The 15499-nt window shown below is 36.8% G+C and overlaps 1 protein-coding gene across 3 annotated transcripts in view; it reads right to left on the bottom strand.

Annotated features, from left to right (window-relative positions):
- The window catches only part of LOC139958645 (corticotropin-releasing factor receptor 2-like), a 178802-nt gene that overhangs the window by 56345 nt on the left and 106958 nt on the right, over positions 1–15499 (bottom strand). The gene's annotated exons all lie outside the window — the stretch shown is intronic.

Genomic DNA, 15499 nt, shown 5'->3' on the forward strand with positions numbered 1-15499 from the left:
GTACTACTAGTGCTCAGCGCGCTACCTCCTAAGGATCGCCACTTGCCCCATTGGAGGTTTCCTGTTCCCCGATCTGGTCTTCAGAGTAGTTTTTTGTGGATTACTTGACAGAAGAATGACTCTTTTATGTCGAACCGTTAAAGTCCATTTGTTTTATTTCATAACAAAAAGGAGGGATCGTAGTATGCTTCCGTGAAGTGTTCGCTTCATTCGGAGCTGCATACTGGCTAGGCCCAGTGAAATCGGCCCTGGTGTTGTGCACTAACTTGGTCATAATCGCCGTGTTTTTTTCGTCCTTCAGCCATGGATGAAGGCTAATTGCATGGGTAATGATATTTATGCAGCCCCCAACAACACAACGGACCGGCATTTCTCTCGGATAGTTTACAACAGTTGTAAAAAAAACTTGAAATTACTAACGATATAGCGTAATACAGTGGTTGTTCTATCAGTGTAAATGTGCGTGTACTGTATATGGAACGGTATGATCGTCGCGCATCCGATACATGCCTGGGCTTTGCACGTGTGTTCCTAACATGACGTCATCATTGTCTTGTTGTGAAATCGCATTCTCAGATATCTATTTTCGAATGCGAATATTAAAACGTTAATTACTAATTAGTCCTTGAGGTTTTCAGGGTGTTGAGGATAGTTTTGAACATAGATTTTCTCATAGATTCAGAGGAAGTTACTCTCGATGAGTTGGATTTTTCGTGTCATGGCCTCTTTAACGGTTTTAACGTCACCCCTTGGGCATCAGTAGTTTCCCTTCCGTGATATACAAAACAGGCTCAGCTTCTACAACACTTCTCTCTTAACCCTTCTGAACTGTATGAACTTAAAGGGTGACTTTTGGAAAATCATATTCTTGATATGTTTTAAGAAAGACAAATATACTAGTGTTGATGTATAAACAGCTATTGGTTTTTTTTAAAGATTTTCAGATTGAAGAGATTCTAAATCACTGGGATTCATTTTAAAGACTAACATTGTTGCTGAAGTCAGCCACAAACGCAGGACTTAACAATGTTTAATGTTCATGCATCGATTGCATAAATTGTATAATAACTTAAGCAAAAACAGTTTCTCTTTTAATTTCATACGGACAATAGAGCAACCGTTCACATTCAATACCATTTATCCTTGAACACAATGTGTAATGAATTGTAAACATTCATAATCCAACATGTCCGACATGTCAGTTCGAACATAATTAAATGTGGTATAGAAACATATAGCCTGTATTGATAACAACATACAGGTTTTAACGATCAATATCATATCAAAATTATAGCTTTGTGCATGCCTAGACTCTGTCACTCTTTAAATCTCAGGATGCTATAAGGCCATACTTTATTGTCTAATCGTGGTGGGAGCATAGAATGACTTTCTTGTACCATACGATCAAAGCCACAAACGTGTCAATATTATTATGCTCCAGAGAAGTTTGTAAAATGTCGGTTACTACGGGGTGTATAGCCTCGCAAAAAACTCACAGTAACATTTTGAAGGTCAAGGGTGAGTTCATAAAATAGATCGTGTTGTTTGTTGTACCTCAAGAAGAGAGTGCTAATATGGACGTCGGGGGGGGGGGGGGGGCAGAGAAGAGAACTGTTTTATGAAGATCAAAATCATGTCTATCTGGATGGTTACCAGGGGCTTTGTTTAGTTTTGACAATCCGATTTTTTGCAATTTTCGCGTCCAAACATCTGACGTATCCATGATATATTTCTCATGATGTCGTATGGAATTTTAACTTCACCTTGCGAGCGATTGATGGCTTTCAAATATAGGCCGGATATAGGTTCGGGGCGATAGAGACATATGATACGAGGGTAAGGATGGTAGTAGTATGGGGTTGGGGAGGGGGGGGGGAGTGAAGGGCTCTTTGTTCTGGCTATTTGCATATTTCTCAACGTTCATTAGCTATCTACTTGTAAGTTAAACTGTGAGTTTCTTTTGACAATTACCTTGGTTTCCAAACTATATATATAACATCAAAATTCAACAGGAGTGACACATTCCATTGTGTACTACAGCACACATGTGGGTCGAGGCTGTTTTGTATAGCTACACATGCACATGCGCAGTAAGCCGTAATGCATGACGTAATTTTCGCGTTTCCACTTCGCATGTCAGTTGTCGTTCTAGAAAGGTAAACACACCGTCAAGGAAATTGAACAGCCCTTGAATAAGCAAGCATACTCGTAGGAATGTTTCTAATTAAATCATTAATGTATTGATTACCGATGCGCATCAGCGCTGTTTTCCGATTAATTAGCAAAAGTGACATCGCAGCTGTTTGTAAGATTTTGGTAAGATCTGATGGCTTATTTTTTAACCTCAAAGGTTCATTTGTTCGATAATTTTTCAGTGGGTGGGTGGGGGCGGGGAGGGGTAGGGGGCGTATGGTGGTTCCAAGAAATCGAGGATGTACATATACAACATAAAATTTAAAGCAAATGGTTTTCTTCGGTCGCAAAACTTTCGCAAAATTATATCCGAACTATAGTTACCTTAATTTTATACTTAAACTAAAAATTTCAATGGAATAAATCCTCCTCGACTCTTTATCCGCACGAAATGAACATTTATTCGGAAAAAGCGAATACCTAACTTTTTCGCTCACTTCTAGGTTACTCATCGCTCAATTCTAGTCATGTTATTATTTTAGTAAATTACTGACAAAAACAGAATAAAGCAAAAAAAAAAAAAAAAAAATGGGGGCGTCGTTCTTAATTTTTGAAATAAAACATGGCTACTAGTCAAGCTAAAGGCATGGCATCTTGACGGAATGTGGAGATTGGACATAAACATAAAAATACTAATAATAATAATTAAAGAAAACCCTTAAGGCTACTTCAGTTTCTTTAAATCTTTCAAAACTATAACATAGACCGCTATCATTTTATTTAATTTTATATCAATTCCCCCCCCCCCCTCAAAAAACAAACAAAAAAACAGAAGATCGTGCTCTGGATTTTATGGAAATTTACCGCTGATTGTACTCCAACATAATATAGTTATTCACGCTCTTATTTTTATCAAATGATTTAGAGACGCTTTTAAGACTTATCTCACATGACATATACCGCTTTAAAACATTTTTTTTTTACTTTTTACTCTCTTTCTTTCTTCTCTAAATTAGAAATAAACGAGTTTAAGTGCTGTTTATCCCTTTGGCAGTAGTTAGGAATCATTAATTTCGACAATCTGTTTCAACGAGCATCTACATTCTGTAAACTGCTCTAGGACACTAGCTCTTTTATTTGCGTATATAGCTGCACGTCGGCGACCCTTGCGACCCCGCAATCTGATGTGACGTCATCAGTTATGACGTCATGTGACGTATCCCATGACCTATAGATAAGCTATCTTCGATCGATTTTTTTTTTTTTTTTTTTTTTTTTGAAAACTAGAAAGTACCGAAAAACAGCAATTTTTGTTAACTTGCCACTTAATGATAATTAATAGAAATAGTTGAACACCAATACCATTCCATCTGACAACACACACTACAAGCGAATCGATTGGAATTGATAAAATTGGAGAGTAAAAAAAAATCTTCTATCGATCGGAGATGAAAGATTTGTGTTTCTTTTCAGTCAAGTTAAAAATCCGAAAAAAATATATCCATTTCTGCGTCATGTGTGAACACATATGTTACATTAGTTCTACTGTTCCAATCTCTCTTCTGTGAGTATTAACCCTGAGAATAGGAGCAGCTATACGTGATCTCAAAGGGTTCCATCCACAAGAACCCACATGACCCTTTCAGGGCATTTTGTCATGCCACGTTGCATTTATAACATATCTGTTCTTATGGGTTTCCGATCACGTGTTCTCATGGGTTTCCGGTCACGTATCCACACACCACGTCCCCATTTTAAAGTGTTACAATTCCATCCTTGGTTTCAATCTATATCGAGCATTAACAGTGAGAATTGTTAGGGAGTACATCCCACCAAGGAGCTCAGCCCCCCCCCCCTCCCTGTCCCCCTCACGGTTTCTTTGCGCTAGCCTCTAGATGACGTAACCTGTTGATCAGCCCATGCACTTTTTACGGAACCCCCCGCACCCTCTCACTCTACTCCCCTGCTGACCCATGTTCGGTAGTGTTTCATAAAACTGCAATTAAAAAGTGTAAACCTTTGCTCAAAATAAGTCGAAATATTCTCTGTTACAGAACGCTTAGCAGATATAATCTAGCACTTCTCATCTTTACGAATATGGTCAGACGGTGATATTAAATTCACGCGAGACCGGTTCCCATGAGTTTTGCTCATGAACATGTTTACAACAAAAAACAGGGAGCAAAATGAAAAGAAAGTAACGTGCACAAGTGATGAAGAAGAAGATAAAACTAAGCCAAGAAGTAGGAAAAGGTTTTCTATAAAGTTACTAAGGCTATTCCCATGGGAAGTCTTAAAAAGCTAAGCGTCTCACCAGACAAACCAGAGACGCGCTAATGTGCCTCGCTGGTGTCATTTGAAAGTGAAAAAACAGATCATGAGTTTACATGGTAAGGTTTGTGTTTGTTTTAAGATGAAATTCCCACAGGATAAATATATACTCTATGAACTACCAACAAACCACAGAAAATTGAAAAAAAAATCCAATTGTTTTAAATTATTTTGTAAATATCCAAGGGAAACGTAGATACGAACCACTGAACATGCATGACAATGGGATTCTAGGAGATGTATTATTTTGTTTTAATTCGATTTTTAAGTTGTTTTATTTTGGCGATAAACCAATAGTTAAAACCTATAAATTATAATTTAACAAACAAAGGTAAGACCAGAAAGAAATAAAACCAGAAAAGAGCAAAATAGAAACACTAGAAAAGGTCAACTTTCCAAAGACCATAAAAAGGAAAATATAAGACCAACAAAAAAAAAGGAAAAGTGTAATCACTCACCGGCCTACATACAGAGAGAATTAAACGATGCGTGTTGACATATGTATTCAAGATAAACAGAGGCAACCATGAAAACATAAATAATAATCATATTAATAATAACATAAAGGCTTTATCAATAAACATTTCGTGTTATAGAAAACAAGGACGTTTACTGTGAGGTATATGTTAGTATATAAATTGGGAGAGCGGCGCTATACGGGTGAGGTATATTTGCTTCAGGCGTACAATATATAAGTGTTTTAAAATAGCCTTCCTCATTTCGACTATTGAGAATGGAATCAAATTATTCAACTATACGTGATCAGTAAACTTCAGTTGGCTAAATTTAGTCTTACCTCAATTAATGTTTCAATGTTACAATGTTATTTTGAGGTATAATTCTCTAAAGGTATGATTAGACTGCCAACAAAACGGTTGGTTTTAACAGCTGTTTTGGGACATACGACGTGCTTTACGATGCTGTATACCTCCTGACGGCGTGGAACGGCAAAGGTCCAAAAGGAAAACTCCAATATATTCTCTAAAGCAATATACTCCTTATTTGTCAATTATGAGTCATATCTTATTTCTCTGTTTTTCTAATATATATATAAGTATATATAAATATATAGATATCAGTATATATATATATATATATATATATATATATATATATATATATATATATATATACATATATATATATATATATATATACTTATATATATATATATATATATATATATATATATATATATATATATATATATATATATATATGTATATGTGTATGTATATGTGTGTATGCATAAACCAAATTAATATACAAATGAGTACTGCCACAATCCAAGTTAGAGAGGCATCATGACACTACCTCAATCGAATTTTGTGATAATCAACAGTTGTTCTGTACGTAAAAGAATAAATAAATAGGCTTATTCAACGAGTCGCGTTTTTTTTTGGGAGGGGGGGGGGTTACCATGTTATACATTTAGAAAATTATGGCCTTTTCAATGTAAATCGCTTTTCTTTTCTCTTTTCTTATTTTTTTTCTTTTGACTAATGTCATATATTACGCTGTCTGGTTCGTGTTCAGTGCAAGGTGGTAAGGTTGTAAAATTAAAATTAAAAGCCAGTTAGTAGCTTGCGATAAATAAGAGACATGAAATAAGAGACATGAAAAGGGTAAATTTAGAATGCAAAATTATAAGTAAAAAAGAAGAAACTTAAAGGGGTTTCTTTCAACGCTTCACGACTCTGAATAACCATTAAAGTGATACGCGCGTCTCGTATAAAGCGGTATGCACTCAACGAGCCAAGGGCAAAGAAAAATAATGAGGAGTGATTTGTAGATAATTCTTTCTATTTAGTTATGGGTTCTCGCAGTTTTCAGAGCTCTCATAAAGAAAAGCGAAACTCCATGTTGCCAATATCATCTCATTATGTTGCATACAGTTCATTTCATCATGTTGATATCTACTGTGCCAAGAAGTCGATTAGGACCAAGAGGAGCTTTCTGAGAGCCCAACGAGAGGTTATGAGGTCATATTGGGTATTTTGGTCTCACCATGTTGTCACCATGTTGTCAACATATTTCCTTGATCAAGCAATAGCACATCATACACTGTCAAGGACTCGACTTACAAGAGCTCACAGAACTCAGAAAAGATCAAACGAGGCATGATATCTCATGATCGTACATATAAACTTAGATATTTCATCTCACCGTGTTGCACACATCTAACATCTCGTCAGGCCAACTTTTAAGCTGTCCAGATATTGAAAAAAGAACTCGCCCAGGTCCCAACGTGCCAATAAGAGAAACCGTGATATCATTTTGAATATTTCATCTTTCATATTCGTTTCTATTACCAATTGATCGTACTTGATCTTTGATCATACTTGATCTTCCGAGGATGAATCAATTTTACGCATTTCAACTTCTGTCGATGGAGCGCAAAGCAGAATCCTTTTATTTTGTTTCTCCCCTTTTTTTTGTAGCACCGTACAAGCGACTACGTTTCTGTATTTATTACATTGAACAGAGCGGCAACAACAGTTTGATAGAAATCAGTCAACAGGTTTGTAGCTTTGCATTGATGAACACGATAAGATACAAACAAGAAATCGATTGAGAATAATATTCAAACTGATTTAAAATGAAAGAAGTACCGAAAGTTGAAAGATTAAAACGATATACAGTGTAAATGCGAGATGACGTAAGTCAGAGCGTAATCACATGTGGTACCAACTTGTGGCAAGTTTTCACGTGCACAATGACTCTGTAGGATGGAATGAATGAGGAAGAGGAGGATGGGGGTAGGGGAGGGGAGGTAGGGAGGGGCAGGAGAGAGGTAGGGCAGGGGAGAGGTAGGGGAGGCGGAAGACGAGGAGGATAGGGAGGATGATGGTGACGACGAGGGACTGGAGGATCACGGTGATAGAACGGACGGGAGTATAACGACTTGGAAAGTGAAAAGACGAAAGGGAGAGGGAGGGAAAATTGGAGGAGGCGGGGATAAAGAGGGTGAGAGGGAGGAAAGGGGGAGGGGTGAGGCGAACAGGGAGAATAAGGAGTACAAGGGAGGATTACGGTAGCGAAGATATATGAGGAGAATAATGAGAGAAATAACGACTTGAGCAGAGGAGGGATGGGAGGCTGACGAGGATAATGAGATGGGAAGGATAAGGTGGAGAAGGATGATAAGGAGAAATGGAGTGATGAGGAGATGGGAGAGAATTAAAGGATGGCGAAAAGCAGGCGGGGAAAGAGTTGAATCATTGTTTGATGACGGGGATGGCTTGGGGGTGTGGGGGGGGGGGGGTTGGGGTGGGAGAGGTTATTAAGTAGGATCGTCAAGTTCCATCACGTCCTACTTTGCTGTTAATTAACGATGTCATTTCACCCTGAATGTTGACTCCAACATTCTTTATGTTTGCGATGAATGACAGGCTGAATGATATTGTTTGTACATGAAACGTAGATCAACATGGGGGGGGGGGGGGAGGGCAGGGTGTGCTAAGACGAATTACTGCTGAACGCTTGAGCGACTTTCTAGCGGAAAAGTAAATAGTCAAGCGTCATTTGCTTGTCAACAAACCGGATATTGCGGTAACGCAGATTTTTGGAAGTAATTAAATCGTCCGTTAGACAACCAGCCGGTAAAGTTTATTTTCCTTTACCCTTGATTGCTTGCTTTAGGGGGTAAAATCTGGTCCGTAAAATAACACATCAACTTGGTTACATGAATAATCCACCGTGACCATCTTCCAATGGACGGAAAATTTCCATAGATATTCTGATGCATGTCTTATACCATCGAAAAAGAAAAAAATACTACCCGTAGTAAATATATACATCAATGCATGGTCTTATTTATATTTCAATCCTAGATATCGCAGAAAATTAAAATTTAGAAAAATCGGATTGACGTCCGGTTTACGAGGTTCACGCAATCAACCTACATAATTTGATCATCTTTTGAGTTATATTGAACGATATATTGTCAAGTTTACACCTTTTTATTTTTTTATTTATTTTTTACCGAAAAACGAACCTAGAAAAAATTATGGGTTTCATTCTCTTCGTTATTCTTCTAGGTACGAGTCTGAACCGATGAAATTAATATCCAAACCTTTACCTTTTAGATTCGCAAGTTGACAAGCCCTATATGTTGTATTTGCTACGTTTAATTTTTTTAAATAATTCCTAAGATAATCTTGGGACGTATCATGCAGATCATGAAATTGTTTCGTCGTATACGTGCAAACTAACGCTGTTTTTGGAAAATCGTAATTAATTAATACATTCAATCTGGGCTACCCCCCCCAAAAAAATCATATTTTTCAAAACAATGAACGGTCAAACAACATCCATGGGTTGCCATAAAGCATGAAGGCAGGAAATTTCTTGGATAGAAAAAAATAGGTGCGATATTGGTTCACTTAAGTTTTCACTTCAAACCATGGAAGCTGACCTGTAACAATCAAAATAACAAATGGACATTACTTCTTCCCTTTATTGGGGAGGGGTGGGGGAGGGGTGGGGATAGAGGGAGAAGGAAAGGGAGAGGATGCGAAGGGAGTAGGAGTGTGGGAGGAGGATGGAAGGGGGGGGGCAGTCATGGTGCTCTGCATGTTACAAAGACATGGAGGATATTGGCAACCATTTCCAATAACAGTTCTGTTTTTTTGCTTTGGTAAGGCCTGAACTTTTCTGCCCATCCTTAATTTCCACCCAGGAAGCCCCGATAGGCCTTGTGTTTTATTACACACTTTTAACTTTTTCTTGTTACCAGAGAGAAACAGTGATACTAGAGAAAAACAAATATGAAGTCTTAGAAGGCTCTTTGACGAGGTCACATATCGGTCAAAAATGGCAAACTGTTATATGACCGGTTTTTGACATTTTGAGACATCTCGTCGAAAAAAAAGAAGCTTTGTCTTTGTTTTCTTAAGAGTTGCTTATAAGTATCCGTACTAAGTACGATAATGAGAGCAGTTGTATCTCTTTTCGGTCATCTTTCTAGATTATCGATGAATCGAATTTTATCGATAGTAACAAAAACACTTAAACCATTTAAATAGAAAACCTAATTTCAATAATGTTGTCCGTCTATGTCCACTAATGTATCATGTGTCTAAAGTTCCTCTTGAATAATATTCTGTGCTCTTTGCCTAAAGGGCGAAATAAAAAACCGGTCCCTTGATGCCTCATTTGCGATTATATTATAATCTCACGCTTATGTTTCACGATGCTCAAATAAAATTTCCTTAAGAAATGTGGAAACTATCCTCTCTAGACTATTATATAGTTGAGACTTTAAAGTGATCGATCGTTGGCATTTATTGAACAATTCAAGCGTATGAGATGAAAACGAAAGGGGCAAACGAACTTTTGTGTAAGTGTAAAGTTTTAGTACAAAATGAAGGCTAAAGGAACGACTTTTTATGTCACGGGTGTAATCACATGGTTAAGTGAACTTGGTATGAACAAAATTAAACCAGCTGGCTTTGTTTATAACGCACGCACGCACGCACGCAAGCATATAGATATAGATATATATATATATATATATATATATATATATATATATATATATATATATATATATATATATATATATATATATATAAATGAAAACGTAATGAGAAGGAAAATCCAGAACAGTGAAAAAACTTCCAGCCTCCACCGGGATTCGTACCCGGCCCTCCCGCTTTGTACGCGGACATCCTAACCAACTATAGACCATGGACGCTGATTGTATGTCCAGAGGTTCGAAACCGGTAAGGAAGGTCGTAATTTCACTGTAGGCGTTTGACACCTGTATCGAACAATACTAGTTCTGTTTTTGGTGACATATTTTGCCTTACTCTAGAGATCAAACATGATGTTAACCAACTCGAAAATCATTTGTGATTCCTAAAGCCGGATCTATATCGGTATACATTATTATTCGAAGAAAGGTAAAACAATTTTTTTTTCTGGGAGGAATTAATATTTTGTATGGTTATTTAAGTTGACGATCGATTAGATTAAGTCCTTCTTACGAAAGTCAACAGTATTCCATTAAACTCTGCTAGACAAAGTCCAAATGTGGTCACGTACTCATGCTGTAGTATTCGCAATTATCTCACAGCCACATTCAAACCCGTCCCTGTCACTTTGTATGTCACTAAGTCTTGTCTAATTTGAACTCTCTTGAAGGTATGCGAGAAATTTGGAGAGTTACTGCTTTTAGGAAAAGTGTGTTTTGACAGATCTCATCAATTTTAAGCACCTCAAAATTTGGGGCAAAGGCTGACGGATGGCATGTAAAAAGCATAACAACTAAAAGTGAGCATCCTCTCCTTCCCGTAACATCCCAACCTATCTTAACCTCTAAAATATTAATAATTAAACACGGCATGTATGATTGGCAAGAATTATATATAGCTACGTCTAATATCGAGGTTTTTTGACTTCAAGGAGTAACTTACTGTGTGTTTGAATAGTCTTATCTTCTGTCATTGACAAGTGTCCTCCAACTTCGTGCAGAGGACAAACATAGACCATAACAGAAGCATAGTAAGATCTGTCAATGACAGACTGACGTAAATTAAAATAGAATAAACATAACCTATAGCGAGTCTTCGAGACAGGTTTCACAGAAAATGAGGAAAAGGGGCAACGTTTTTTATATAGGAAATATATAAACAATTGGATAGGCAGAAGATAAAACAAAGGGTTGCACCCTCTAATAAGGTCATTATTTCTCGTGGACGGGCCAAATGTTTGGAAGATTTCGACTTTAAAATGGTATGAACATGATCTCGTACACTGCTCTGGTCCGCGTGCAATCACGATGTATGTCATATATATATATATAGATATATATATATATATATATATATATGTATATATGTAGCCTATATATATATATAGGCCTATATATATATATAAATATATATATATATATATATATATATATTTATATATATATATATATAGATACAATTTCATCACTACACGAACACTAAAAAAAAATGATGACATGGACAATCCATCACATTTTCAGCCATGCCTACAATATCGCAATTTCGACTGAATGCTCCACAGCTTCAGTAGCCATTGCAGCTTATGCAAATGATATGTTCCGATTCCGTTTAGGAAAGTCTGGGCCCCCATTTCGTGACACCACCACGATCAATTTATGATGTGCTTCCAAATTCCCAAGTTCCAAATAATTGCAAAGTTTTTGTTACTCCTTTGGAGTATAGCATGGTTAAGGTTGGAGAGGATTTATCTTTTAAAAACTTCTCGGTTCACACCACTTGAACCGGTCTTAATTGAAACTTCTTAAGATATTATACTTGTTTTCTCTCACAAAAAAGAAGCAGGCTAGGACTGCAGCGTTTCACGCTGTTTGGCGGCGTTTGCAAACAGCCGTAGGCAGTGAATGTACTTACATGTGTGTTATACTGACGCCAGTAAAGTAGTTATGAACTTTGTACTATATTTTCTAATAATTGTGAACGGAATTGTTCTTAAGAAACTATTCATAACTAGATACACGGTATAAACTTGGTGGTGTTTTCTCACTCTAATAAAAATCTTCACGGTCGCGGATCTCGGCGGGGTGTTATTGAATGAAGGCAATGGAAACTGCTCAGAATTGCGTATGACATAACGATAACCTCAATATATAGGCTGTGGGATGTGGTGCAATGTGATGGGAGGGGAGGGTGAGAGGGAGGGAATGGGAGGGAGGGTGAGAGGGAGATGGAGAGGGAGGGGAGAGGGGAGGGAGGGAGAGAGAAGGAGAGGGCGGTTGTAGTTGTTGGAGGTCTCGCGCCGGTCCCTCCTCTTTAAAGTATGAACAGTGCTATTGCCTATATGTGTCTCGATAGGCTACAAAGGTTAGCCCTATATCTTACAGTTCACTTTACGAAACAATTGTGCAACCTACGCAGGTGTGAAACAGTCAGTACAGAAAGTGCTACGAACTAATTAAATGTATACAAAAGCATTCTCTTAGGAAGGCTAACATTACCACAGGGTGACAAGTATTAAGGACGTTTATATAATTACTCTATATTGCAATTATAGAATATTGATGTGGGTTATAGGCTAGGCCTATATGTGTTAGATTTATTGGAAAACTATAATTACTTATGATGCTCTGTTCCCGACAATAAACTACATTATAGGAACCAGTCGCATACAGAGTATTGTGTGAATAACATCGTAATTGCCATTATAACATTAGTCCTTCCTGTCGATATAATACGCCATTATAAATTTTGAAACAAGTCCTGAACCGTGTAAGGTTATCATCACTTATCCACTATGCGTTATTGCTATAGGCTAGATATCTATGCTACGACCTTTATATATAGTTCAGATTAGTGATGAGCTACTGGATAGACCGAAGACTAGGTCGCAAGGAAGTTTCAGATCGGTCGCGGGCCACTCTCTGAAATATAGTGATGTTATTGTGTTGTTAAACGCTGTTATAGAATAACACATATTCAGAATGACAATAGCAGATTGAGTTACTTGATACACACATACATATATACTTATATACAAATAGTACAACATAATCCTTAGGCATTCATGCAGTGCCGTGCCTAAAACTTCAAATTCCTATACTGTTACCACCATGGTCAATGTGCTGATTTTGATAAGAAAAACTTGTTTCATGAAATGTGCCACACAGTATAAAAATGACTTGCACAAGTCACTGTTAAACAAGCATCTGAGTAGAATGAAATGATAGCTAAGGAACTGGAAAAAACAGGCTCTGATACCTATACCACTGAACAGCCGAATTTTAGGTAAATCGATTAAATAGAGAGTTACAGTCATTGGCCTATTTTCTATAACACGGCAAGAAAAGGACCCGACTCAAAGATTCGCAATTATACTGAGAGAATTAAATTCAGACATTGAAATTCCCAGGTAGCATATTTAACATCATTTAGCGATATGTTTGTAGGAAAATATTTAGAGCACATTGATTATTAAAATGCGTTCAATAAATCCATTGTATCTTTGTTGTTAAATAATTTTCAGTTTCCTTTTCCAGGTCAGTGTAATTTATTTATTTATTTTTATGTTCGTAGAATAATGAAAAACATCGATTTATTCCTCCTTTGTCGTACAGCCAAAATATCATTTTTTTTTGTTTTGTTATTGTCGGTGTTGTTGTGTTGCTTTTGAAAGAACACTGTTCACAGCGAAGGAAAATTTAATTTGATAAAGAATCTGTTTGTACTCGTTTTATTAGTTTAATAGCACGAACGATTTTAAGATTTTGAAGGAAAAAAAATATAGTAATAATAATTAAGAAGGCAAAAATATGGAGAAGAAGGACTAAACGCGTAGTTGGCCTTGTATATCTACACGAAAGCCTAAACAGCTTTCATTATATTAAAAAGATGGTTATTAAATTATTCTTACTGGTTTAGGAATGCGAAAAAGTGGTCGTCCTATACAAAGGAGATATGAATCTGCTTGCAAAGAGAATTCATTAACAGAGGAACCAAATGTGAGAACCACTTATTTTTACACCTCGGTTAACCACGGAATGAGTTGAATTGGATTGAATTCAAGATTCTAGTCTGACAACGATAATGGTTATGATGAAAGGTAGAATTTTAGTCTTTTTAGAGATGAACATTTGCTTGATAGTAATATATTTATAATTTAGCTATTCCCGTTTTTTTCCCCAAGATAGTTAGCTTTAGCATATGCTAAATATCTTGATTGCTCGAGTCTGTAAGGCTTAATTATTGTAGTGCGCGTGCGCTCTACAATATTGGCATTACTGGCCAAGTGAACGATACCTATACATGACTGGACGTTGAACCTTAAAGTTCCACATAGTCTCTGTACATTTACAGTTTCAGAGGCTAGCTGCGTAGCGAACTTATTCTGGGCCTGTCACGGCGTTCACTTTGTAGGTATCTACACGTGACTATACTCCCTGGTGTGTTGTCCCCCCAAATAATAACACCATGATTAACCGAGTAGTTCTTCCTAATACTGCAGATCTCCACGCGCACTACAATACTGCATACTTGCAGGCAAATGCAGTTCTAGTTTAAAATGGCATTGACTCCTCAGTGAAGGCATAAATGTCTTCTATATAGTCCTTTAACTTTCACATGAACTATAGGCACCCTTAGATGACATTCAAAACGATTTTTCCTTGACAAATTTTGAAGCCATAATTTTTTTTTATTTATTGTTTCGTATTGATGTTTGTGTCGGCATCTGTGGAAGGAACCTTATGGAATACTGTCAAATGAATTATAGAAATACGAAAATGATAAATAAAATTACGACTTTATGCCAGTAAAGTTCATTGTACGTTCATTACATTTGGTTCAAGTACTTTTGAACGATGCACATGATTGCACAGAATAGTACAGTAATTACGGTATACCACTTCCACGAAAATTAAATATTTGATCTGCTTCTTGCTTCTTGTGATTTAGTGACAGGGTAAGAGGCAATTAAAGGCAAGTATTAAGTGCAACTTAAACATTAATATTTCCGAAAGAATGGGGGGAAAATCAAAGTGCACATATTGACAGTCTTAGCTCAAATAATTGCACATATAGTCAAGACTATGTTGTTTGTTTTTGAACCCCATTATACAAATATACATTATAATGTCCGTGAAATCATGCATGCAGTGAATAATTGATGTGAACATTATATTGAAGTATATATAGTATTATTACAAACCCACTCAATAAGATGAAGATGATTTGATCATTTTCAAAGTCATTTTATTCCGACGTGCTCAGTCGGATTTCCATTATGAGCATTATGTTCGCCTTAAGGGAACATTACCCAGACGGATTTCCTAACAAGTATTGTGTACGTCTTAAAGGAGCATTCTACATTATGAATTCCATTATGAGTATTATGTTCGCATTAACATAGCATTCTCCGGTCGAAATATAACGTAACGTGATCAAGACTATACCTATTAAAGTTGCAGTCCGCGTAACTGCATGGAATGTAACATTGTGACATTCTGATCAAACCATCTGATAAATACACATTTATACACCCCCCCCCGTCAATCCCTTCCCCTAAA

The sequence above is a fragment of the Apostichopus japonicus genome, chromosome 18 (assembly GCF_037975245.1).
Source record: "Apostichopus japonicus isolate 1M-3 chromosome 18, ASM3797524v1, whole genome shotgun sequence".
NCBI classification, from domain to species: Eukaryota; Metazoa; Echinodermata; class Holothuroidea; order Aspidochirotida; family Stichopodidae; genus Apostichopus; species Apostichopus japonicus.